General features: G+C 50.1%; 1 non-coding gene and 1 pseudogene across 1 annotated transcript; both read right to left on the bottom strand.

The window, feature by feature from the left end:
* Positions 1-3,309: 3,309 nt before the first annotated feature.
* TRNAL-AAG (transfer RNA leucine (anticodon AAG)) lies at positions 3,310-3,391 on the bottom strand. The gene has a single exon. It is a non-coding gene; the product is annotated as a tRNA-Leu (tRNA).
* Positions 3,392-11,922: 8,531 nt separating this feature from the next.
* Positions 11,923-19,573, bottom strand: LOC149344047 (uncharacterized; annotated as a pseudogene).
* Between the last annotated feature and the right edge of the window lie 7,444 nt (positions 19,574-27,017).

Raw genomic sequence — 27,017 nt, 5'->3', positions numbered from 1 at the left:
GCGGTAGATAACACGTTTGTGTTCAAAGAAAGTACCGCGCAAGAAATTGTTGATGTCACTCGCCAGATGAAAGCAAATAAGGCAATGGGCTATGATGAAATATCAGTCAATATATTAAAAGAAAGCATTGATGTCTTGTGTAATGTTCTAGAAAGCATATTCAATCAATCATTCTTAACCGGGGTGTATCCCGAACAGCTCAAAATTGGAAGGGTAACACCAATATACAAAGGGGATGACCAGAACGTCATAGCAAATTACAGACCAATTACGATATTATCTTGCATAAACACACTCTTTGAAAAGTTAATAGCTAAGAGAATGACAGATTTCATGGAGAAATATAACATACTTACGCCTAGCCAACATGGTTTCCGTAAGCATTATTCCACCTCTACAGCAGTACTTTCAGTAGCAGAGATTGATAACAGTGCGTTAAACAATAATCAGGTTGCCATAGGTGTATTTCTAGACATAAAAAAAGCTTTTGACTCCGTAGATCATAATATTCTTTTACTAAAATTAGAACGTTGTGGTTTTCGTGGGATAGCCATTGAGTTGTTCAGAAGTTATCTAACAAATCGTACTCAGTATGTAGAAATTAATGGTGTCCAATCTTCATTAGGAAAAGTTACAATTGGAGTGCCGCAGGGCTCGGTCCTCGGCCCTATCTTCTTTTCGTTATTTATAAATGACTACCCCAGTTTCCTACAGAGCGCGCAGCCAGTGTTATACGCCGATGATACAGTTCTTATTATAACGCACAAGTGTTTAAAAGAAGCAGAAACAATCGCAAATAATGAACTGGAGACTACAATGCAGTGGTTTAGAATGAACAAGCTTCTACTTAACACCAAAAAAACTAAATTTGTAGTTTTCGCCTCTAGCAGAAGACAGGGGCCTAAAACATGTGCAATACAGGTCGGGGGAATACCCATTGAAAAAGTGAAAACCTTCAAGTACTTAGGAATAACATTAGATGAATCTCTAAATTGGGCTGAGCACATAGAAACATTATGTAAAAAATTAACCTTTGCATGCGCCACATTAATTAAAGCTAGAAAGCATTTCAGCATTGATACATTGCGTGTGGTCTATTTCAGTATATTCCATTGTCATCTTACATACTGCATCCAGTCATGGGGCTACACTTATTCATCGTACCTCGCGCCGCTTATTACTCTCCAGAAAAGAGCATTAAGGATCATAGCGTCAGCACCTTGGCACTCATCATCAGATCCACTCTTCAGAGACCTCAACATCATGCGTTTTCATATAATTCGCGATTACAAAACAGCGCTCTTGGTGAGCACTATTACTAAAACGAATATACCGTACAATTCTTCCATCCTGAAGCTTCCTTCAAGTCACACTAGACACGCTGACAACAATAACCTCAATTTACCCACAACACACAATGTATACGGACGTAGAAGCATAGCATTTGTCAGCGCTAAAGTTTGGAATATCATCCCATTCAGCATTAAGTCCATCTCGAACATTGCACCTGCTCTAAAAAAGTACATGCTATCAGAACAATACACCTCCCCTTATTGTTGAATTGATTATTTTTATTGCATTATATTAGTTGTATCTTTTGTATGTTTCAGCCTTGTTCAACTGCCTAGATTTGTAACATGTTTGTAATGGATCCGAAACTAACCACTGGCTAAGGATCCAGATGCCTCATTCACCGAGAACTTTGTATATTTTTCTGTGTAATAAACTTGAATTGAAGACCTCTCACGTTCAGTGTGGCAATACGCAAGCAAGATGTTATTTGAGACGCCATCTAAATGGTTGGGATTCGCCGCTCTCGAAGTGACATCGGTTTGCAGCTCATCTCATCAAAAATCCTTCCAGTTTGCAAAGTACGGCGGTGTCAGCACTGAACCCGATCGAAGACCGGGTTACCAACACGAAGACCCTGCAAGGCACCTCCGCTAAGGCGGAGGGACACCCGACGAAGTCCTACGATCAGGAGGGATGTTCGGCTTGGGCTTGTAGGCCGCACGTCGAACAGGAGGCGCTTTGGGAAGAGGTTCCTCATGGTCCGTCCCGTCGTAGCTCGTCGCCTTGTCATCAGCTTCGTCGTGCGTCCTCTTCGCTGGCAAAGTTGACGCCGCGGGCATCTCCGTGTCAACGTCCTTCTCGTCGGTCGATTCCAAAACCGTCTCAGCTGCACCTACCGCAGCATCATCTGCTTTTCCCGCGTCCGCCTCAGTTCTGGTGTCAGGCACAGGTGGTTCTTCTGAGTTGGCAGCCTCATGTTCCGTGGGAAGCGTTGCTTTTTCTGAGGCTATGCTTTTCGGCACTGCGTCTTTCCGACTCTCACGGGTCGCCTCTACTGCGTCGACTTCGTCATAATATGCTCCTCAGTAGCATCCCTACGACCAGGACCAGCTACGGTAGCATATGTTCGCACGCACTGGGCGTCGTCGTGGCCGAAGCGACGACAGAGCCCGCAACGTGGCACACGGCACTACCGACGTATGTGTCCGGTGCCGCGGCACCGGAGGCAGAGCGGAGCTCTGCCAGGAACGTGGACGAGTGCGACGTCCTCTCCAACACGCAGCTGGTGCGGTAAGTCCTCATTGGTAACGCCCACCTTCAGCTTCAATGTCACTGATCGCGTAGTAGGCGACTTGTCGACGCAGCCTTTGACTCTCCACTTGTCCCGAGTTATGTCGGTCACTTTTCCAAAAGCCGCCAGAGCTGCCTTCACGTGGTCATCTTTCACGCCGTGTAGCAGCCAGAACAGCTTCAGCCTGACGCCCTGGTTGCATGGGTCAATGACCACTCAGCGGTGGTCCTTGACGTTGAACGCCTCCGCCTGTAGCATTTTGTTTTTTCCTTCTTCATTGCAGAATGTCACGGCCCAAACATAATTCATCTGATATGCCCCGAGGGCAACCACTTCCGGCAGCAATGACAGACGCTCAAGAGCGTCACGAAAGTTTTCAACACGGTATGGCCTGGCTTGGACGTCGCCATGCAAAAAAACAGTATGCAAAACGCTCGAACCTGTTGGCAAATGGGGCAAAATCAGCTGTAGTCCTCGTTCGCTTTGATCGTACTCCTGATACCGCGGCCCGGCTGGGCCGCTGAATCCGCTCCTTGGGAGCCCATGATACACACGTCCGTCACGCTTGGTGGCCGGAAGTAGAATCCCGGCCACGCTACCGATACTCCGGCTGCTAACTTCCTCACCACGTAATTGCTCTTCTGCACTCGGATTAAAAGAAGGAGGAGGGTGCGCAGCTGGCCACTCAACAGGGCTGGGACACAAAAAGCATAAGGAAAAAATCATGGCAGTGGTGGGATTCGAACCCACGCCCCCGAAGAGACGGGTGCCTTAAACCAGCGCCTTAGACCGCTCGGCCACGCTACCGATACTCCGGCTGCAAACTTCCTCTCCACGCAATTGCTCTTCTGCAGTCGGATTACAAGAAGGAGGAGGAGGAGGGTGCGCAGCTGGCCACTCAACAGGGCAGGGACACAAAAGGCATAAGGAAAAAATCATGGCAGCGGTGGGATTCGAACCCACGCCCCCGAAGAGACTGGTGCCTTAAACCAGCGCCTTAGACCGCTCGGCCACTTTTTTTTTCCTTTATTGCATGGAAGAACATCCGTAGAAAGGAGGAAAACTTCAATCAGACTGGATCGCGTCTCAAATTGCCGGGCTGCTTAATAGCAGCCCGCCATTGCCCTGACTCAACACTGCATCCCCATCAAAACATCAAAATTCAGGGAGGCACACACATGCATCTAGGCTCGGCAGCCAGCTTGGAGGTTCTTCGCGTGCAGCATATTGCCACGTATCATTGTAGTGTTTGTTCGTTCACGCTCAAGGCTGCAGGAAAGGGTTGTTATCACTTTTGTTCGTGGCGCGAGAAGCGACCAGACTAATCTCGATTGATCGCAGCCATTAAGGGCTGCATCTAGGTTTTTCTAGATTACTGTAGATGATCTTGTCCTGTTATGTGGAAGTTTCCTTGCCGCCTTTAAATTGAGCGATGCCGCGAGCGGCGGACATTCGTAGTTCGACGACCGACGAGCACGCCTGTTGCTGCCCGAGCTCGTCCAGACCCAGCGAAGTTTCTTTTTTTCGGCGCTGGCTTCCTGAGAAGTTTCATCGACAAGTGCAGGCGGGCCCCGGATCCACTGCGACCCGGAGGTTCCGCAACCAGCCTCCCCCGCCCAGGCGCCGTGCCTTTGCCGGTGCTCGGGCAAACTGCGTGAAGTTCGTGCAAGCAGCAGCCCAGCCGGCCACCCGTGACGTCATGGGAGGCCCGGGACCTGCTGCCCCTCCCGTGTTCCGTGCGCCGCCCCCAAAGGCGCACTGTTTTTCATTTACAGTTACTTCCGACGCGACAGCTGACGACATCGTCGACGGCATCGAGTTGGTTGTCGGCCCGAAAGGGCTAGAGAGCCTCCAGCACCATGGAGGCATGAAGTTCTGCGTCGCCATGGCCTCGGCTGCGGCGGCGGAGAAGATGCTCGTGGAAGGCGCCTTCAACGTGAACGGCACTTCCGTCCCAGTAGCCTGCGTGGGTCCTGCCGTGGTCCACGTGACGGCTTTTCGTGTGCCGCTGTTCGTGGGAGACGCGGCGCTGGCAGCGGCACTGAGCTCCTACGGCAAGGTGCTTGACATCACCCATCCCGTCCTCAAGGGCCGTCGTCACGTCGGCAACGGGACGCGCGTGGTCCGGATCGAGATGAAGCAGGCGGTGCCGAACTTCTTGACCGTCCAGGGCCACCGCGTCATGTTTGACTACCGAGGCGTCCGGAAGGTGTGTTCCCGCTGCGGGCAGGACGGCCACATCGGCGCGGCGTGTCGAACGCCGCGGTGCGCTCGCTGCGAGGTGTTCGGCCACGACACGGCCGGATGCGGAGCGGCTTGCAGGCGCTGCGGTGGAAGCCACGCCACAGCGGACTGCCTGCGACCACGGTCCTATGCGGCGGCCGCCGCCTCGACAACGGAACCGAGCAAGGACAACGTGGTCGCAGAAACGCGGAGCACACCAACTGTCCGGACTCCTGTTGCCGACGCGGACCCTACGACCAGCAGCCCGAGGGAGCCCGAGCCCACCCCCGCGACGGAGGTGCCTGTAAAGGAGCAGCTCGAGGGGACGCCTTCAAACGAGGTGGAGCCGTTCGGTGCTGTTTTTGCGGAACCCTTGCCGCCGCTACCCCGCACAGCTTCCTTCAACACCGAGAGCAGCAGCGGCGATGAGTCGAGCGTGGCGTCGGGCGACCTGGTGGACGTACCGGACAAAGTCACGCCGCTTCGCCTGACAGGCGACTTGACGTGCGGCCAGGTGTCAGGAACGACGACTCCTGGAGGTGCGGACGACGCGCGCTTCCCGTCACCAGCCAGCCACACCCTCCCATCGGCGACCCTGGCGTCGGCATCGGCTTCAGCTGCGAGCGTCGCCAAGACCACGCAGCAACCGGTGAGCGAGGCCACAAGCGCCGACGGCCCCGAAAACATGGACTTTTCCCGACCAGACTTCAAACGTGCCCACCCCCAATCATCGGAATCCGAAGGGACTGTTAACGAACGTTCTAGCAAAAAAGTGCCGCGCGCGCCAAGCGCCGCCCATGGCAGCGCTCTTTAGGTTGTATGCTATGCCGTCGGTGCTCTTGGCAGTCATGGCGGTTGTGCATCTCCTCTCCCTGAATGTTCGGGGATTTCAATCCGTAGACAGACAGAGAGAGGTGATGCACTTTGCCAGGGCTAGGGGCGTCGACATCCTGTTTTTACAGGAATGCAACTTCCGTACTTCACTTGATGTGCTGAATTTCACCACCCGGTTTTCTGTTTTTGCTTATTTTTCGTTGACTGATTTTCATATGTGCGGTGTTGGTGTCGTTTTTGTAAACCCCTGCCTGCGCGCGGGTGCTCATTGCACTTTCGGGCTGGACGGCCGCACTCTTGCGGTCGACTTCACACTAAACCAGCGGCGGATACGTGCGTTGGTTGTATATGCGCCAGCACGGCGGACTAGTAGTTCTGAATTTTTTGAGCGCCTCGACTCATTCCTCCTTGATCCCTACCCCACTTTCATCGTCGGTGACTTCAATTGTGTACTTAATATCGACCGTGACGTCCGCGGACAGGGTCACGGTCGCCGTTATTGCGGTGCCCCCGCGCTCCGCGATCTCGTGACTCAGTTCCGCTTGTCTGACGCGTGGGTGCAGCTTCACGGGGATGCCTTTGGAGCGACGTTTGAGAGAGCACAGTCAGCGAGTCGGATAGACAAATTCTATTTTCCACCAGAGCTCGCTTCTTTTGTCGTTAGCTGCGAAGTTCTCGCGTTCCCTGCAGGCACGCCGGTGATTTCTGATCACCATCCCTTGTCAGTCAGGCTCGACTTTGGTGAGGACACCCCACGTACTGTTACGTGGCGCATGGACACGAGCCTACTGGCGGACCCGGAAAGCGTGGCGTCGCTGCGTACGGCGTTGGCAGCATCGTGCAAGAGCTTCGTTGCGACTGATTCATGGGACACACTCAAGGCTCGTTGGCAGGAAACTCTGGTGGCGGCCGGTCAAGACCGCAGACGCCGGGTAACTCATGCACTGAATGACACCCTCAAGCGCATCCGTATAGTGCAAAGGGGAGCACCCTTAACCTTTGCCATGAGCGATTACCTGAGTCTACTTAAAGCACGTTACCACGTGTTGCTCTGCCAGTCATCACGGGCAGCTAGTCGTGCACACCAGCTCGGGCGGCCGATATCAGACCCGGCTGTGCTACGACACGTACGCGCAGGCACGGCAGAGGAATTCGCTCCCGCTACTGTGCCTTTCGTGACACTCCCAGACGGCACCCAAAGCAAAACCACGGCCGATATCTGCACGATCTTCGCAAGCCACTTTTCGAACCTGTTCTCTACGGACAGTTGGCTACATCTTCAAGATGGTTATGACGGGCTTCTACAAAGTTTTTTTGGAAACTTGCCACGAGTAGCTGAAGAGTTGCATGAAAACCTTTGCGCACCAGCCACAAGCCAAGAGCTGCACGCCATCCTGCAGAGTATGAATGCAGCCTCTGCCCCCGGTCCAGACGGCATTCCAACAAGTTTTTATTCAAACTTTTTTTACGAGATCCAAGGAGCGCTCCTGAAGATGGTCAACGGCTTCCTCGCGGATGGGTTACGTCCAAACTCTTTCCGCGAATGTCGCATCATACTCATTCCGAAAGCGGGCGGTGACCCCTCCGACCCGCAAGCATGGCGGCCCATAAGCCTCTTAAACGCAGATTACAAAATAGTCACATCTTTACTGAACACAAGAATGCGGACGATCCTACCTCACCTAATCCACCGGGCTCAAACCAGCAGCGTCCCTGACCGCTCTGTGTTTGATGCATTGGCACTCACTAGAGACCTGTTCACATTTGCCAGCAGGACGGGCTTCAGCGGGTGCTTTGTTTCACTAGACCAGGCGAAAGCATTCGATCGGGTGGAACACTCGTATCTGTTCGGAGTCCTTGAAGCCTTCGGATTCCCTCCGCAAATTGTCAGCAGGCTGCGCTTACTTTACGCAGACCTGAATGCTCGTCTCTCCGTAAACGGCCACCAGAGCGCTCCCTTCTCAGTCACCAGGGGCATAAGGCAAGGATGCCCTCTCTCCCCAACATTCTTCGTGTTGTGCCTGGATCCACTCATCCGGCGCATTAACGACAGCCCATCCATACGCGGCTTCCCTCTGCCTGGCCAGGGCCAAATCAAGGTATCAGCCTACGCCGATGACGTGTCGCTTTTCCTCAAGGACGAGGATAGCTACGCCGCTTTTTCGCGGCTGTTTCTCGAGTACAGCGAGATATCTGGGGCCCTATTGAACAGGGGAAAAAGCAAGGCACTAAGGTTTGGCACCTTCACACCGAACCTTGCGGGCGAGGTGGAGTGGGTGCAGGGAGTGAAAGTCCTGGGAGTAGTATTCCTCGCCAGCGGAGAAGTAGCCCGCGAAACCTGGACTAACCTCCGCACGAACGCTGAGAAACGCCTCTCGGTGGCGTCAACTTTCCGCCTTTCAATGGCAGAGCGCTGCTATATAGTTAAGTCCACAATCCTAGCCGCATGTTTTTTTGTCGCCCGCGTCGCAAACCCACCGCGCACGTTTGCGCGCAGGCTAACCTCGGCCTGTGGCTCTTTCGTTTGGGCGGGCAAAACCGAACCTGTGTCACGAATGTTCATGCGCCTTCCATCGTACATGGGTGGGTTTGGTATACCTTGTATACGCACCATGTGCAATGTGCTCGCCTTGCGAGGAGTACGAGATCTTGTACGCAACCCAGACTATCCCGGGAGAACACTCCTCACATATTTTCTGGGTACAGCGCGTAACGTGTTTTTTTCACAACACGTGGTTGGCCCTACAGCCGAGCAGCCGCCGGCATTTTTCGTTAATGTGCGTCGCACACTGACGTCGTTGACTGCCAGCGTTCCCGATCTGGATGTTGATGAAACCCCGCCCTCCAGAATGTGTGAAGCACTAACGGTCGCTGCGCTAACCCGCGAACAACTCCAGAAAACGAGACGGGCACGCTGGCGCCAACTGACCTCAGCTACGCTTCCTGCAGATGTCAGGGACTTCGGCTGGCTGCGAGGCTGGCGGGTCGTGCCCACAAGAGACCGCCTTGCGGCGTGGGGCGTGGCGCCCTCCGCCCGATGCCCGCAGTGCGGTCTGCTTGAAACTTTGCAGCACGCAATGTTTGAGTGTGTAGTTGCGCGCACCTTTTGGACATTAGTGTCACGCATGTTTTTAACCCGCCTGGAAGCGCGCACCAGTTCTCCCGAAGTGTTTCAAAATATGCTCTTGTGTGTCGGCATGTTCGTTTTGTGGCGGCAGCGTGGAGTAGCATCCTTAAATGGGCGTCCGCAAAGAACAATGTTCCCAATGTTGCAGCGCCTGCGCACGCGCCTCTTTGAACAAGCATGCATGGACGCTCTGTCAATGAGCGAGGCTGAGTTCTTGCGCAAATGGTCGACATACTTTATCGTCCTGCGCGGCGGTCGAGTATCGGCATTTTTACTGCATTACTGACGTGCTCAGTGCTGCGTCACTGCGCATGTGCTTGACTGATCAGAGAATTAAGTTCATCTGTTTTGTTTTGTATTTTCTATGTTAAAACAGAAAAAATAAACTTCTCTTTCTACGCCGCCACCGAGTGATTCAGTTCTTTTGCGGGCGCAAGTCAGCCCAAATAAAGAGCTTCGTTTACAAGACTTGTTGGTGTCTTCCTGACCGCTGGACGGCCGTCACTATAACGTGACAATATACACGTTCGTTGTAGTATGTCCCAAAAGAACATGGCATCACGGCACAGGATGAAGCAATGATCAATTGTCTCAGGCACGTTACACAGACGGCAATTCACATTCCAGGGTACAAACATCCCCTTGTCATTAAGAAATGTCTTGACAGGCAGCGTCGCTGTGTGTAGTTTGCAAAAGAACGTTTTAGCGGCTGCCTAAATGCACATCCGCCTAACACGCTTTAGAACACTGATGTCCAAAGACTCGAGATAAGGCTGCCGATACAATGGTGTAGGGAACAAAGACTCAGTGAGAGCCTGGGTCATCTGTTTTCTCGAGAGGCTATACAGGTAATCTAAAGAGAAGCGCACAGTGAGGAAATTGAAAGTGTCAGCAACCTCCTTGAGGAATCCCCACAAAGTCCCCTCACGAGCCTGCACAGACGGTGCGAATAAGTAAGGCAAATGAAAACTAAGCCGCCTAATGAGCACAGCTACCAGAAACGGGTGGTTTGCCGATTTTAAAAAGAAAAAACGGGAAACAAGTTGATGCACGAACAGGTGAACAAGACCCACTCCACCACCCTCTAAGGGAAGAAACAAGTTGTCACGCCTCATGGGCTCCCATTGAGAGCGCCAAACGAATGTTGCAAATATTCTGTGTATTGCTTGCACCTTCCTCCTCGCACAATGCAGGACTTGAAGGACATACGCGAGCTTTGCAAACAAAAATATGTTACAGACCGCTCGGCCACGCTACCGATACTCCGGCTGCTAACTTCCTCTCCACGCAATTGCTCTTCTGCACTCGGATTACAAGAAGGAGGAGGAGGAGGGTGCGCAGCTAGCCACTCAACAGGGCAGGGACACAAAAAGCATAAGGAAAAAATCATGGCCGCGGTGGGATTCGAACCCACACCCCTGAAGAGACTGGTGCCTTAAACCAGCGCCTTAGACCGCTCGGCCACTTTTTTTTTCTTTTAATTTCCGGACACTGACACATTACAAAATTGTACACGGAACAAATCAGCCAGCTCACAGCCAAATGTTCACGTAGAAATGATAGTAATAAGTAAGCTGTCATCCTTAGGTCGGATGACGTTGTCGTGTTAAAATTCTCTCAAATGGATCAAGGGTTCTAATCTTGGCAGCCATTCGGGAACTGTACGCTTCAATTTGTGCATTTCAACAAACGCATGCATACTTTCACGAAAGTAGAGCCTTGCAGGGCGAGCATCGGGGTCTAAATGAAACCCAGCCATCCGGGACCGCCAGAGGCTGTGCAGACCGATTAACATGACGGTATCCAAAGGCACGCCATCTTCGTTATCTGTTGACAGGAACCTGATGCTACGTGTATCTAACGGTAAATCTTTTTTAAGGGTTCTTTGCAGCACGTCCCAAAAATAAACCCCCTCCCAACAGTGTAGAAAAACATGATCTATTGTCTCAGGCTGTTTGCATATTAAACAAAGTGACCCCCATGGCAGAAAAAAGCCCCTGTCCTCAAGAAATGTTTTTACCGATAACGTACCAGTATGCAGCTTAAAGAAAAACGTTTTTACTCCGGGGGAAACTGGCATCCTTTTGACCCGCTTCAATACATCTTGACCCGGATAGCCGCTGTACAAGGCTCTGTACACAGGAACGGAGAAAAAGTCATCGCATACATCCTTATACAATTTTTTCCTATTGACTGAGCACAAATATTCAACCGAAAAACGAGTTGTCAAAATTCTGACACTGTTTACGACCTCTCTTAAAAAACCAAAGAGGCGCCCTGGCATACTTTCTGTGGCAACAACAAAATTTGGCAACGCCCGCACGAGCCTTACTTGGCAAACAGTGCGCAGAAATGGATCAGTGACGTCGCGGAAGAAAAGGAATCTGTTTACGAGCTGTCGTGCGAATACGTGTGCTAGACCAAGACCCCCGTCTTTGACACTCCGAAACAAGTTATCCCGTCTACACCTTTCCCAATTCGACGCCCAAACAAAAGTGGCAAACACCCGATGCAGCCTCTGAATGTCTAACCTGGAACAGTGAAGCGTTTGCATTACATACCACAACTTGGCCACAAAAAACAGATTACAGACCGTTGCGCGTGCAAAGATAGACAGCGGCACACCGCTCAATTTGTCAGCCTTCTCACGTATTTCTTGGGCTGGGTCGCGCCAAAATGGCTCACTGTCTGCATAAGTCTAAAGGCACACCCAAATACTTAACCGGTGTTGTGACCCAAGCCACGTTGGCAAACGTGCAAGGCGTCGATGGCCACTCTCCGTGCCAAAACCCTAGACACTTTCCCCAATGCACTGGACTTCCAGTTGTCGTGCTGAAATCTTTCACGGCATCGACTGCCACGCTAACGCTCTCTCTGTTCGCACAGAAGGCGGCTACGTCATCGGCATACGCCAAAAGTTTGACCTCCGTCATGTGGACTTGGAAGCCCTGTACATCTTCATTCTCAAGGATTGACAAGCACAAAGTTTCAATATAAATGCAGAACAGAAGCGGGCTGAGGGGGCAACCCTGACGCACCGAACGTCGCACGTTTACGGGTGCACCGAGTTCCTTGTTGACAATTAATCTTGTAGTGCAGTTTCGGTACGCCAAGGCCACGCCCCCACTGATAACAGAACCCACATTAATGTAATCTAGAACTGCAAACAAGGCATCATGTGAAACACAATCAAACGCTTTTTCAAGGTCGAGCTGTAGAACCGCGACGCTACCGCATGTTGCGTCACAACACTCCAGTACGCATCTGGCCTTATGTATGTTGGTAGCAATGGCCCTTCCCTTGATGCCGCAAGTCTGGTGAGGCCCAACAATCTCCTTAATAAGGGTCTGTAATCTGGCTGCTAGTACTTTCATTAGTATTTTGTAATCAACATTTGTTAGGGCTATTGGCCTGTATGACGTCACCAATCTCAATTTCTCAGTTTGTTCTGTTTTGGGGATTAGTATAGTATGTGACGACGCAAAAGAAGGCGGCAACATGTTAAGATCATAGCCTTCGTTAAATACTGCAGCTAACAATGGGGACAACACTTTTTTAAATGCTTTATAAAAAGCCGCGCTCAAGCCGTCAGGCCCTGGCGACTTTCCTGGATTTAGATTATCAATGGCACGCTCAACTTCATGCTCGGAAATCGGCAGCTCCAACCTTTCTGTGGTGTCAGCATCTAGTCGTGGCAAGGAAGAAAGAAACACGCGCTTAAACCTGTCCATGTTCATGTCGCGAAAAGCAAACAGTTGCTGATAGTATTCGTAAAACGCACGTGCAATGCCGTCTTTATCTGTCACGAGGTTGCCGTTCCACTCTATTTCTTCCATGTCGTTTCGACGAGCATGCGCTTTCTCGAGACCGAGAGCCCGTTTAGTGGGCGTCTCGCCTGCTGCGCATCTTTCGGCCCTGGCGCGAACGAGCGCTCCTCGATAACGATCCTCTTCTAATAACTCAATTCTCTTTTTCAGTTTTCTAATATCCTCATTATAGACCCCTGGCTCTTTGCACTCGTGCGCTATTAACTGATTTAGTGTCGCCCTTAAACATGCTTCTTCTTGCTTTTCATCATGTCGAATACAACTGGCTCTTTCTATAGCTTTCATCTTAATTTCTTGTTTGCACCATTCCCACTGCTCTCCAATGGTGGTGCACGGCCGTTGTTCTATCTCTTTAAGCTTCCCTGCAATTATTTCAACTAAAGCTTCATCTTCTAAGAGTTTGGAGTTTAGCTTCCACAGTCCCCACACAAATTTTTTCCTTCGGTTTCTAGGGCCCATTGTACATTTCACAAGACAGTGATCCGAAAAAGACACTGGAATAACGACATAATTTTGGCATTTCGGAATCGCATCCAACGATAAATAAATACGGTCGAGCCGGGCATGACTAGAACCTTGGAAATGCGTGTATTTCACGCTGCGCGCTCCCTCCAAACACTCCGCTTCATCATCTAGAGCAAATTCGCCAACTAGCTGCGACAAAACATCCGTGCTTGCGTCTCTAAAGGCGCGGCTACTTGTCTTATCTCGAGCACTTAAGACACAATTGAAATCGCCCATAACGACGAGTTGTCGCCCACTATTTAGATATCGCTGGATGCTCACGAAAAAATTTAACCTTTCATCAGCCGCATTCGGTGCATAAACACAAAGAACGCGCCATTCACTGTTATGAAAAACGAAGTCACAAACAATAAAGCGACCTTGCATACATGAAATCACTTCTTGCACTGTCAGTCCTGGCAACTTCTTAACGAACAGAAGGCCCCGCCCGATGTGCCAACCGCGTGACTAACAGCCACATCGTACCTCGACGTGAAACGCTGCACCATGCTCCCCGTGTCCTCTTCCCCTTCTATTTTGGTTTCCTGAACCGCCAACACGTCCACGTCCTGGTCCGTTAAAATACGGTATACTTGACTTTGCTTTCTTTTCGATGCAAACCCACGGACGTTAAGCGTTGCTACGCTCAGTGACTGTTGCATCGCCATTTTCGTACTTTAGAAGGACGCTGGGAGCATGGTGCTTACTTTTCGCGCCTAGCAAGTCGCTAGACGCTGTTGAGAACGGAGGGGTCCTGGAGATGACTAACTCGTTTAGCCCCACAGGTACCGGCTCCGAATGACGTTGTCGGACTGCGCAATCGAGGAAACTGTACAAAAGGGTTTATTCTACATATTTACAGATGAGAATGGAATCGAATGCTCCGATCACAAACAACGTCCCGTTATATACGGTTCGTATTCCCCAGATCCCTGACTGGGGAATTTAGTTTGAAGAATGTTGTCCAATCGGATGGTCAGTTGATGATGCTGGCGGTACCACCCACGGCAGGGCGGTGCTGATGCCCTCTCGCTCTCTCACAGCTCGGGGGATGAGAAGGGGAAGACAGTCATCAAACACAGATGCGTCACCTTGACCACTGCCGCAAGTTTTCTGTGCGTTGCCTCCGTGGGAAAGCAGAATCCCGCAGTCTTCTCGCACGTGGTTGAACCTCCTCGAACTCCCCCGCCGGATGGCCGAAGCACGAGACCCCTTCGACACAGCGTCTTTCAATTAGGAGCCTCGCTCTGCGTGACCCTGCGTAGCATCATCCCGTCCGGTGACCCGAAGGCCGACTCGGCCAACGTATACCGCTGCTTCCGCCGTGCTGCTGCTGTCGCAAGCTCTCGCCGCATCTTTGCCTAACGACGACACTCGTCTGACAGTAATTTCTCCCAGGCCCGTGGGAGACAGCCTCCTTCGATCGGTTCGGAGGTTCGGTGATTTGGAGTGCAACAGCCCCGGCCGTCTTCGTCTATGCTTCTGCCGCCGGCGCCAGGCCTCGTCATATCCCTTGCTTTGCGATGAGTCACACCCGGCTCCCAGGACCACGTTGTCCACTCTTAACAGCTCGTCCGCGGCCCGAAAAATCTCGAATGGCCAGCGTTCACGACCGCTGGGCAGGAAGAGATGAGGCCGGAGTTGGGTAGGGCTGGTTTCCAGAAATGGCGTTCAAGCTCGAACATTCAACAAAGAATGGCATCAGTGGACTGTTCCACGAGACAGGGCACTGACCCACAAGCAAGCGCTCGGAATTTGCCAAAGACCCACCAGGCTTTCCACAATGACAATAAATGTTTACTAAAACATGGCTGAATTTTGGCGTAATTTTGGTACCAAGAAAGCGCAAAATATCCCCTTTGAAATCGCCCAAGACGGACCGCTTGGACCAAGGTTAAAGAAAAAAACACGCACACACACACAGTAGGTTGTCCTACTAATTTCTCCCGCTTAAAATAGTCGGCTTAAACCATCAGCATTTCCGTGCAGTTTTCCCTTCTTGTAACGCACCGAGAAATTGTACTGTTGGAGAGCTAGACTCCATCTGAGCAAGCGACCATTTTTGGGAGACATTTGTCGCAGCCAGGTTAGAGGGCAATGGTCAGTCTCAAAGATGAACTTTGCGCCGTACAGGTAACACGACAACTTCTGTGCCGCCCAAACTAAACACGCGCACTCTTTTTCTGAAGCGCTGTACGCTTCTTCTCTACAGGTTAGCTTGCGGCTGACGTACAGAATCGGGTGTTCTTCGTGGTCGTCGCCCACTTGGCTTAAAACAGCACCCAGTCCTCTATCACTGGCGTCACACTGGACTATAAACTCCCTACCATAGTCAGGGGTCCGAAGCAAAGGTCGGGACACGAGCGCTTCCTTCAGGCTCCGGAAGGAGTTTTCTTTTAGGTCATCCCAGTGTACGTCACTGGGTGCTCCCTTTCGTAAGGCGTCAGTTAAGGGACTTGCCCGCTGTTAGTAGCTCGGTATATACCGCTGGTAGTATCCAACCAATCCCAAAAAGGAGCGAATGTCTGTCTTCGTCCGTGGCTGCGGAAATGCCGCTATCGGGGCAATTTTTAACTCGGATGGGCTCCTAGTTCCCTGGCCTACAACGTGGCCCAAGTAGGACACATGAGCGCAACCAAACCTACACTTTTCCCCTTTCAACGTCAATCCGGCCTGTCGCAAACTAGAAAGCACGCTCGTTAGGTGCTCTAGATGCTCTTCCCAGGTGTCCGAAAAAATAGCGACATCGTCTAAATAAGGGAGCGCAAAGCCCTGCATATCCCTTAGTACGATGTCCATGAGTTTCGAGAAGCTGAAGGGGGCATTCTTCAACCCAAAACTAAGCATTAAGTGTCGAAAGGTGCCTGCTGGCGATATGAAAGCAGCATACCGGCTCGCGCTTTCCGAGAGGGGAACCTGCCAATATCCGCGCACGAGATCGAGGGTGGAAATGAATTTTGCGCCGCTCACCCTTTCTATCCTTTCCTCTATGTTGGGAATCGGATAAAGCTGATCCTTGGTAATCGCATTCAGCTTTCTGTAATCCACGCATGGGCGAGGATCCTTGCCTGGGGTTTCAACCAGGATCAGCGGTGAGGTATAGTCACTTTCCGCGGGCTCTATAACCCCTAACATTAACATGCGCTGAATTTCAGCTTCCATTACCTCTTTTTGCCGTGGTGATACCCTGTAGGGCTTCGACCGAATCGGCTCATCAGACGTGAGCTCTATTTCATGCGTCAGGAGATGTGTCTTTCCTGGGCGGCTGCTAAATAGATCGGCGAATTCGCTCAACAACTGCTTTAGCGCGTCGATCTGGGCCGAGCTTAGAAATTCTGCACCTACGGAAAGAGCCAAGATGTTCTCTATGTGGCCACTAGCGTCAGCGCTTTCCTTCCAATCTGGACTCTCGCCGTCCGGCTCTTCCGGTTCATTTAGCGTCAGATTGACGATCCCGCTACGTTCCACGAACGGCTTCATCAGATTGCAGTGATAGATTTTCACCTGCTTTCCTCTGCCTGGAACCTTTAGCGCATAATTAGTGTCTGAAAGTTTCTGCAAAACTTCCACTGGACCATCCCAGTGAACTTCTAGCTTGTTCTTTCTCGATGGCCGGAGTATCATCACGCGATCGCCCACGGTGAAAGCTCGAAGGCGGGTGTTTTTGTCATAATAGACCTTGGCGGCCTCCTGGGAAGTTTTCATATTTTGGTTTACTAACTCCCTTGTATCGTTAAGGCGGTCCAGTAGCTGAAGCACGTACTCAACCACTGTCTGGTTCTCTCCTATCCCTTCCCACATTTCTCTCAGCATTCGGAGGGGAGAGCGGAGGGTTCTTCCGTATACAAGTTCTGCTGGGGTGAACCCCGTGGCTTCGTGGGGCACTGTTCGTAAAGCGAACAGTGTGGCCGGCAGACAGTCCTTCCAGTCGGCTTTGTGCTCGTAACAAAGAGCACGTAACACCCGCTTCAGCACCGAATGCCACTTTTCTACACTGTTAGACTACGGATGATACACCGAGCTGTGCAGCATTTTTACTCCGCACCCTTCTAGGAACGTGGTCGTCAAAGCGCTTGTAAAGACTGTCGCCTGATCGGCCTGGATTTCGGCCGGAAATCCTATGCGCGCGAACACCGACAAAAGAGCGTCAACTATTTCTGCGGAGCTCAAATCCTTCAATGGAACTGCTTCGGGAAATTTTGTGGCGGGACAAAGCATAGTGAGCAAGTACTTATAGCCTGACTTTGTTTTAGGCAACGGGCCTACTGTGTCTATTACAAACCGGCGGAAAGGTTCCGAGATCAATGGCACAATTTTTAGTGGAGCCTTCCATGTCTCTCCCGGCTTGCCCACGCGCTGGCAGGCATCGCACGATTTCACGTAGCGTTCTGCATCTTTGAAACATCCTGGCCAGTAATATTCCATTAACAGCCGCTCCTTTGTTTTATTGATTCCGAGATGTCCTGACCAGCCATTACCGTGGCAGAGACTCAGAATATCCGCTCGGTACCTTTCAGGCACGACCAACTGATCAAGTGTTTTGCCTTTTCTGTCCTGATAGTGTCGGTACAGTAAGCCTCCTTTCTCATGCATCGTTATGTTGCGTCTCGCGATTCCCTCTTCGGCTGTTAGGCGCAATCTTTCCAATGTAGGGTCCTGTTTTTGTTCTTTTATTAGGGACTCCCTGTTCACCTGCAGAAGGCGATCAAAGTTACGCGAAGCTGGAGATAAAACGGACCCTTCAGCCCTCTCTGCCTCATTTACCGACTCAGTGATCGAAGTGTCTGGTCGCTCATCTGCTCGGTCATCCGTCTGCCTTTTATGCCCTGGTGGCTCTTCACCCTCCTGATTGGCTTCCAACGATAAGTTGGCTGGTGCATCTCTAGATACCTGAAGTTCGGGAATCTGGCTCAATTAAGAAGTGAGCTGGAGAGTTTTAGACCTTGTCAAAGCTTGTACCACCCCACTTCCGAGTTTCTGGCATCTCTCGCGTAGCAATTGGTCGGATCGATTCGAGAAAAGGTATGGGAATTGAAGTGGCACGGCCTTCGAAACTGCGGCCTCAGCTAACAGCTCTCCAAACGGCCCGCAAATCCTCACTCTAGCCATCGGCAGGCATACACTGTGTTCTTCTACCGCCTGTTTTATCCACGACACTTCCCCCATGAAATCGTCCGCTGTAACATAGGACGGATGGACAACGTCCATCGTCGCGGCGCTATCACGAAGCACATTGCAAGGTTTCCCGTTAACCTGCATTTCGTGCAAGTACGGCCTAAGGAGCTCTAAATTCTCGTCGCTATCATCGATGCACGAGAACACAACACGCTGCTTTGGACATTTGGCTGCAAAGTGCCCGACACGATTGCAGTTGTAGCAACGCTGTGGCCTACTAGCCTCGAACTTTCTTTTCCCGGCTTTGTCTGCTCCCTCTCTCTTTGACTGTTCTTCTTGCTTTTCTGGCGCTTTCTTTGACGCCTCCGACTGTGCAGAACTTCTAGCAAGCTGCTTCTTTCTGCTAGGTCCTTGATCGCGCATTGTGTTTCGAGCGTGTGACGCACCCCCTTCAGTGCTCAACCTTCTGCGCGAAACGTACTCCTCTGCCAGCTCAGCGGCTCTTTCAACTGTGTCGACCTTTTCCCTGTCTTGAACCCACAGTTTTACTGCTTGTGGAATGCTTCGGTAAAATTGCTCAAGGCAAAAACACTCGATGATTTTGTCTCGGCTTTCGTAAACCTCAGCTCCTTTTAGCCATTCTAGCAGGTTAGTCTTAAGGCCATACGCGAAATCCGGATAGCCCTCGCTATCGTTTTTGATTGTGCTCCTGAAGCGCTGTAGGAAAGCTACGGCTGAAAGCCGGTATCTTTTCAGCAGGCTGGCTTTTACCTTCTCATAATCTGCTGCGTCTTTCGTGCTAAGTCTCGCCATGACTTCAGCTACTTCACATGGCAAGAGGGTCAGAAGCCGTTGTGGCCATGTACTGCGAGCAAAGTTCTCCCTTTCACAAGTTCTCTCAAAATTGCCCAGGTACAGTCCTATGTCCCGACCAATTTCATACGAATGCATGTACCTGTTCATTCGATACGATTCTGCATCGCTTGCTCTTTCAGGAGTTCCGGCTCTCGCACCAACGCCCTCTTTTTGTTTTTCGTTTTCAAGCTGTATACGCTTTAGATCCCTTTCGGCCTATTCAGCTTCCCATTTTTTTCTTTCTTTCTCTTTTTCCCACTCCCGATCAGCTTCCTCTTTACGCGCTTTTTCCTCTGTGCGCGCTTTTTCCTCCTGTTCGGCTTTTTCTTTACGGGTTTTTTTCTCCTGTATCAAGTTCCATGTAACTGCTAGGTGATCATTATCCCTGACGTGTTTAAGAATGATTTCGCCCAGTTCAATTTTGGTTATTTTGTTCTGCACTTCCACTGACAGTTCCTCGCATATCAACAGCAAGTCCGACTTCAACAATTTCATTAGGTCCATTGTGACGCTTTCTCCGCTTTGGCTCTGCTAACTCAAAAAAATGCCTTGAGAATAACCCTTCTCAAATGACAAACCCTTGATTCCCAGTCAAGATTTTTCTCTGAATCTAAAGCCTGGCGAATCCCATAGCAAAAGCCAAAACGCTCACCCGTGGAGAAAGCACGATGTCGCACGGTCCATCCCAGCTGCTGCCAACCAGTGTTGAGAACGGAGGGGTCCTGGAGATGACTAACTCGTTTAGCCCCACAGGTACCGGCTCCGAATGACGTTGTCGGACTGCGCAATCGAGGAAACTGTACAAAAGGGTTTATTCTACATATTTACAGATGAGAATGGAATCGAATGCTCCGATCACAAACAACGTCCCGTTATATACGGTTCGTATTCCCCAGATCCCTGACTGGGGAATTTAGTTTGAAGAATGTTGTCCAATCGGATGGTCAGTTGATGATGCTGGCGGTACCACCCACGGCAGGGCGGTGCTGATGCCCTCTCGCTCTCTCACAGCTCGGGGGATGAGAAGGGGAAGACAGTCATCAAACACAGATGCGTCACCTTGACCACTGCCGCAAGTTTTCTGTGCGTTGCCTCCGTGGGAAAGCAGAATCCCGCAGTCTTCTCGCACGTGGTTGAACCTCCTCGAACTCCCCCGCCGGATGGCCGAAGCACGAGACCCCTTCGACACAGCGTCTTTCAATTAGGAGCCTCGCTCTGCGTGACCCTGCGTAGCATCATCCCGTCCGGTGACCCGAAGGCCGACTCGGCCAACGTATACCGCTGCTTCCGCCGTGCTGCTGCTGTCGCAAGCTCTCGCCGCATCCTTGCCTAACGACGACACTCGTCTGACAGTAATTTCTCCCAGGCCCGTGGGAGACAGCCTCCTTCGATCGGTTCGGAGGTTCGGTGATTTGGAGTGCAACAGCCCCGGCCGTCGTCGTTTATGCTTCTGCCGCCGGCGCCAGGCCTCGTCATATCCCTTGCTTTGCGATGAGTCACACCCGGCTCCCAGGACCACGTTGTCCACTCTTAACAACGCTTCCAGAAGTTTCAAGTTTCAAGTTTATTTAATACGCACATAGTAATACAAATACAATAAAATCAGTACAGAAGGAGGTCCCATAGTACACGACTGTCGGGGGGACCTCCTAGAACAAATCAAGTGGGGTAAAATTGCAAAGAATGGAAGGCAGTGTATCAATTAGCATAAATAAACAATCTACAAAAAAATTTACAATGTTATGTGTGAAAAACGGAACAAAAAGTATATACAGCAACAACTTTGTAACATAATGCAAAGAAAATGAGACTTTAAACAAGGATTACTACTGTTTAGGCATGTGAACTACACAGGAAATTAATTAAGTACTCTTTAATGCGGTGATGAAATGAGTGAACAGTAAACGACGCTTTAATTTCACATGGCAAAGTATTCCAACAGGATATGCCGGCAAATATTGTGGTAAATTTTCCATAATTAGTCCTCACTTTAGGTAGAAGAAGATTATTACGCTGTTGAAACCTAGTAGAATTAGTATTTATAAGCTGATCAGGAAAGCCATCAATATGATCATGATGATTAATTACCTTGTAGATAATGATGGATAATTTCACAGTGAATAACTGTTGAAGTGGAAGTACGCGCAAGCTATGATAAAGTGGTAAAGAGTGTGTTAGGAATGAACTGAATGACATGAGCCTGATGGCCTGATTCTGAAGGCGCTGAAGTCTTTCAATGTGAGTGAAATATGTATTTCCCCAGCAGGACAAACAGTAGCTAAGGTGACTGTGGATATATGCATAATATAATGAACGTAAGATGTGCGGTTGAAAGTATGCACGTGTTTTGATTATGATATGAATGCCGAAGGAAACCTTATGCATGAGCGATTGGACATGGAGATGAAACTTCAAGTGCTTATCTAAAGTGACCCCAAGGAATCTGAAAGATTCGGAAATATGCAGTGCATGGTTATCAAGCGTTAGTGATGGTGGAATATTTATGATTCTGAGAGGAGAGTGAAATAGCATGAAAGTTGTTTTTTTGAGGTTCATTTGCAGCATGTTATTTTTGCACCACTGGCTGATATTATTTAGGTCTATGTTAAGTTTATGCTGAAGTGTGGTGGTGGATTTGTCTGAAGCGTAAATGGTTGTATCGTCCGCATATAATACGCATTTTGTGTGGTTTAGTGCTATAGGTAGATCATTAATGAGTAGCAAGAACAGTAACGGTCCCAGGATTGATCCCTGCGGAACACCTTGGTTTATAGTCTGAGAGGTAGAAAAAGTGTCGTTTATAGCAATAACTTGTGATCGATTACTTAAATAACTGCATATGAACTGAAGAGGTGGACCGGAAATACCAAAAGATTATAGCTTATGAACAAGTATGCGGTGGTTAATTGAGTCAAAAGCTTTTGTTAGATCGATGAAGATTGCTCCTACAATTAAGCCATTATCAATGGCTTGTTTGGCATTTTCAATGAAATTTATCAGTGCTAGTTCGGTAGAATAACCCTGTCTGAAGCCAAACTGTTGAGGAGATAAAAGTTTAAATGTAGTAAGGTAGTTCATTATACGCGTGCAAAAAAGCACGCGTATAATGTCCCGCCGCCATCGTAATTATCGGGCTCGACGAGCTTCGAGAGCGGCTTTTCGGCTGCCCTCCGGCCCGTCCCGATTTTAGGTCGCGGTCTGAAGGAAGGTCGTCGCCCCTGCACAGTTTTCGTAGGTGGTTCCTCGGCGTTGCCAGGGGCCTGCTTATCCGCCCCGTCACCGGCGTTCGGCGCACTGCCAGCGCTCGTTGACCGGCCGCCGTTTTCCGCATTCGTGTTCTCAGCCGCCGATGTTTCCGGAGTACTTGTCCCTTGAAGGGGCGCTTCCTCGCTCACAGGCGCCTCCGAAACAACGGATGGCAGTGCCTGTGTCTTGTCCACGCCCTCGCACGCCTCCTTTTCCGTGGTCGTCGGAGTTGTCACGCTGGGGGCCACCGCAGAGCTCTCCACACCATCGGTCCCTTTGGCTGCCTCCTCAGCCTCGACGACGTCCATAATGTCTTCCGGTGTCTCCTCTCTGAGCGCTGGCACCGTTGCGGCAGCGTATGTGCGGACACACCCATCTTCGGAATGTCCGAAACGTCGGCAGCGTGAGCAGCGAGGTACCTTGCATTCACGTCGGACATGTCCGCTGCCCTGACAACGCAGACACAGCATGGGCCGCCCAGGCACGACCACAAGGGCCAGCTCACCGGTGACTCGTATCTGGTGGGGGAGGTCGTCCGCTTTCATTCCAGGCTTCAGCTTGAGCAGCACTATCCTTGTGGTGGAGCCCTTTTCTTTCACACCTTGCACACGCCAACGCTCACGGGTTACCTCTGTCACGTTCCCGAAGGCCGCAAACGCAGTCCGGATAACTTCGTCGGCGACGCCGTGCAGCATCCAGTGTAGCCGCAGTTTCAGCACCTGGTCCTCGGGGTCGAATATAACACACCGGCGTCCTTTAACTGGAAGCTCCTTGAAAGCCGCCAATCGCTTTGTTGCTTCAGCGCTGTTGAGAGTCACCGCCCAAACATGGTTGATTTGGTACGCCCCCAACGCCACTACGTCGGGGAGCGCACCCGCTTGGGCGAGGGCGTCACGAAAATCTTCGACCTTGTAAGGCCGCGCTCGCACGTCGCCGTGCAAAAACACGGTGTTGAGAACAACACGTCCTGTTGGCAGGTTCGGCAAAATAATCTCGTAATCCTTATCGGCTTCCATGTCGGACCTGTTTCCGCGGCCAGCAAGGGCCGCTATCGCCGCTCCACCGGAGCTCATGATTCTGCGACCGTTCACGACAGTGGCCGAAAGTAGAATGGCCACTTTTTTCTTTATTGCCGACTTCGACGCTTACAAGAATATACAATTGATAAAACGTGTCAACCAGGCTTTGGCTGACATGGCATGTTAAAATTTTTTCAGTTGCGTCAAACCGTCAAGCACATCAACCCATTCTGGCGGTTCAGGTAGTCCTCGATACACTTCTCTGAAACGTACAACACTTTGAATGAAGTGTTCCCGTACAGAACGAACTTCTACATCAGCATGGTTGAACTGCATTCTTGTTTTCCACAAGCTGTGCAGGCCCAGGAGCATAATCGCATCCAATGGAATGCCATCTGCGTCGTGGAACGGTAAAAATCTTATGCCATAGGAATCTAAGGGTAAGTCTTTTTTTAAAGTCCTTCGAAGAACATCCCAGAAGAAGATGGGGTCCCAACAGTCCAAAAAAACGTGTTCTATGGTTTCAGCTCTTTTGCGTAGAAAACAGTTAGTTGACCAGGGAATGAAGATGCCTTTATCTTGCATCCATGTTTTGACTGATAATGTGTTAGTGTGAAGTTTAAAGAAAAAGGATTTGACTGATGGCGATACTGGCATCTTCTTTACTCTCTTAAGAACATCTGCTCCTGGGCCTCCACGATGTGGGAAACGGTACATCGGTACAGGTAGCATTATGTCCACTAAATCCTTATACAATTTTTTTCTCCCTACGCCACACAAATATTCAATAGAAAATCGCACATGCAACATCCTTTACGCCAGTACGACCTCTCGCAGATACCCTCTCACGGCCCCACCCATGCTTTGGCACGAACACACAAGAAACTCTGGAAGAAATCGACCTAGCCGAGTTTGCACTACGGTGCGTAGGAACATATCGTTTTGATCTCGGAGGTACATAAAACACGAGACCACTTGTCTCAAAAATAAATGTGCAAGTCCAAGCCCACCTTTCTTCACGGACAAAAACAAATTTGTTCGACTGGTCCTCTCCCAAGTCGAAGACCAAATAAAAACGGCAAAAACACGATGGATTTTTTGAATGTTGACCCGCGCTGCGCTCAGCACACTCATCACATACCATATCTTTGCGGCAAGGAAAATATTACAAACAGTGGCACGTGAGAACATGGACAATTGTCGTCCTTGCCAAGCATCGGTTTTTTCCTTGACTTTCGCTGCTTGCTCATTCCAGTACCGATCAGGCTCTCGGTGACAATCAAGTGGTACTCCTAGATATACTGTTGGAATGGTAGACCAGCGCATTCGAGAATAGTAGTCGGGCGTGACTTCCCAACTGCCATGCCAGTACCCGTAGCTTTTTCCCAGTTGATCTGAGCCCGAGTGGATCTACAGAATTTGTGTACTACATCTGTGGCTTCACAAACACTCTCTCTATTTGAACAGAAAACTGCAATGTCATCGGCATATGCCAAGATTTTCACTTCCACTGACTGCAGCCTGAAGCCCATTATGCGGTCGTTATTCTGAATAGCCAGGCAAAGTGGCTCAAGGTAGGCCGCAAATAGCAAGGGTGACAAAGGACAACCCTGCCTCACAGAAGACCGCACTTGCAGGCTCTCTGTGAGGTCTCCGTTGACAATAATTCGAGTTGTACAATTTGCGTAGGCCATTTTCACGCCCTCTGTTATTATCTCGCCCACATTCGAGTAATCTAATATGGCCAAGAGTACTTCATGGGAAACACGATCAAAGGCTTTTGCCAGATCCAGCTGCATCATCGCCACTTGGTCGTCAAGAGTCGCAGCATTCTAGCACGGATCGCGCTACGTGTATGTTAGTGGCGATGCTTCGCCCCTTTATGCCACATGTCTGATGTTCACCTGCCAGCATGGTTATGACTCCCTGCAATCTTTTTGCAAGCACCTTCATGAATATTTTGTAGTCAACGTTGGTGAGGCTTATCGGACGATAAGAGCTCACCAACAGGCGTTTTTCCGGATCATCAGTTTTTGGTATGAGCACAATGTGTGAAGTTGTGAAGGACATGGGAACACGTTTTGCTTCGTAACACTCGGCAAATACTTTCAGCAGGACAGGAGCTATCATAGCTCTAAATGCTTTGTAGAAAGCAGCCCCAAGGCCGTCTGGACCAGGAGCTTTAAGGCCGATTCACACGACGGACCGTTCGCCCGCGACCCGCGCACTACGTGTGCATACGTCAGCACTTTGAGAGGCGCGCTGGATGCATGGATGGATGGCGGCCGACAGCGCACCCCTCAAAGTGCTGACGTATGCACACGTAGTGCGCGGGCCGCGGGCGAACGGTCTGTCGTGTGAATCGGCCTTTACCAATTGGTAATGTGTCTATCGCGTGCTCTATTTCGCTCACAGAAATCGGTTGCTCAAGACGTGTTTTCACTTCTTCGTCAAGTTTCGGCATGAACGGTAGAAATTCACTGTAAAAGTTTTCTTCAGCTTTTCGCGAATGACCCAGTACGTCTTTGAAGTGGTCACAGATTACGCGCTTGATAACACTGTTGTCTGCCGAAATATCTGCGCCGGTGCTTATTTGTCGTATTTCCTTCCGACATGCGTATCGTTTCTCATCAGACATAGCACGCTTTGTTGGCGTTTCCCCTGCCCACAGCTTCTCGGACCGTGCACGAATAACTGCCGCTCTGTACTTATCAGCGTCTATTCTTTCAAGCTGTGTTTTTACATCCCTTATTTCATTCAAACATGTTCCTGGTTCAGCGCTTTCTATACAGATCAGGAATTCAAGCTGATCGCGAAGCTGTGTTTCGGTTTGTTTCTCTGCGTACCTTCAAGGTGCTAGATTTTTCAATCGCTCTTATTTTGACAAGCTGCTTAAACTCTTCCCATTCGGTAGCGTAGTTTATCCGTTGCGCTGTAAGTAGCTTCTTTAGCTCTTGCGTTACTCCATTATTAAATCCTTCGTCTTCCAATAATTTAGAATTAAATTTCCACAAGTGCCAGTTGAAACGAGTTTTCTCTTGTTTATTTCCAAAAGTTGCTATTACTAGGGAATGGTCACTAAAGGGCACAGGTTTTACTTCGTACATTGTACATAGAGGTACCAGCTCTGCTGACACATACAGTCTGTCTAGCCGTGAATGGCTATTTCCTTGAAAATGAGTATACTGCGGACGGGTATCATATAAGAATACATTCCCAATATCCTCTAAATAGTGGTCGTAGACCATTTTTTTCAAGACATCCACGCTTTTGTCTCGCACCGAAGCACCATTTGCACGATCTGAGGCATGACAAACAATTGAAATCGCCCGCTAATACCAGCACCCTGTCACAGTTTAAATATGTCTGGAAGCGCTCAACAAACATTTTCCGGTCGGTCTCTACATTTGGCACATACGCACAAATAACCCTGAAATTCTGGCCGCAATGCACAAAATCAACGACAAGAAGTCGGCCGCTTTCACAGGAGAACAAAGACTGCACAGTGATACCAAGGTTATTCCGAATGAAGAGAACACAGCCACATGAGGCGCCAACAGAGTGACGCACGCATACATCGAAATGCGTACGGAAAACAGACACCATTCGATCCGTCGCCTCCTCACTTTCAATCTTAGTTTCCTGAATTGCTACTACGTGTAGATCGTTCTCTAGAAGAAGGC

The sequence above is a fragment of the Amblyomma mixtum genome, chromosome 5 (assembly GCF_055824585.1).
Source record: "Amblyomma mixtum isolate Tamu chromosome 5, ASM5582458v1, whole genome shotgun sequence".
Classification (NCBI taxonomy): Eukaryota; Metazoa; Arthropoda; class Arachnida; order Ixodida; family Ixodidae; genus Amblyomma; species Amblyomma mixtum.
The sequence above is the reverse complement of the archived record's forward strand: the minus strand, read 5'-3'. Positions and strand labels throughout refer to the sequence as shown.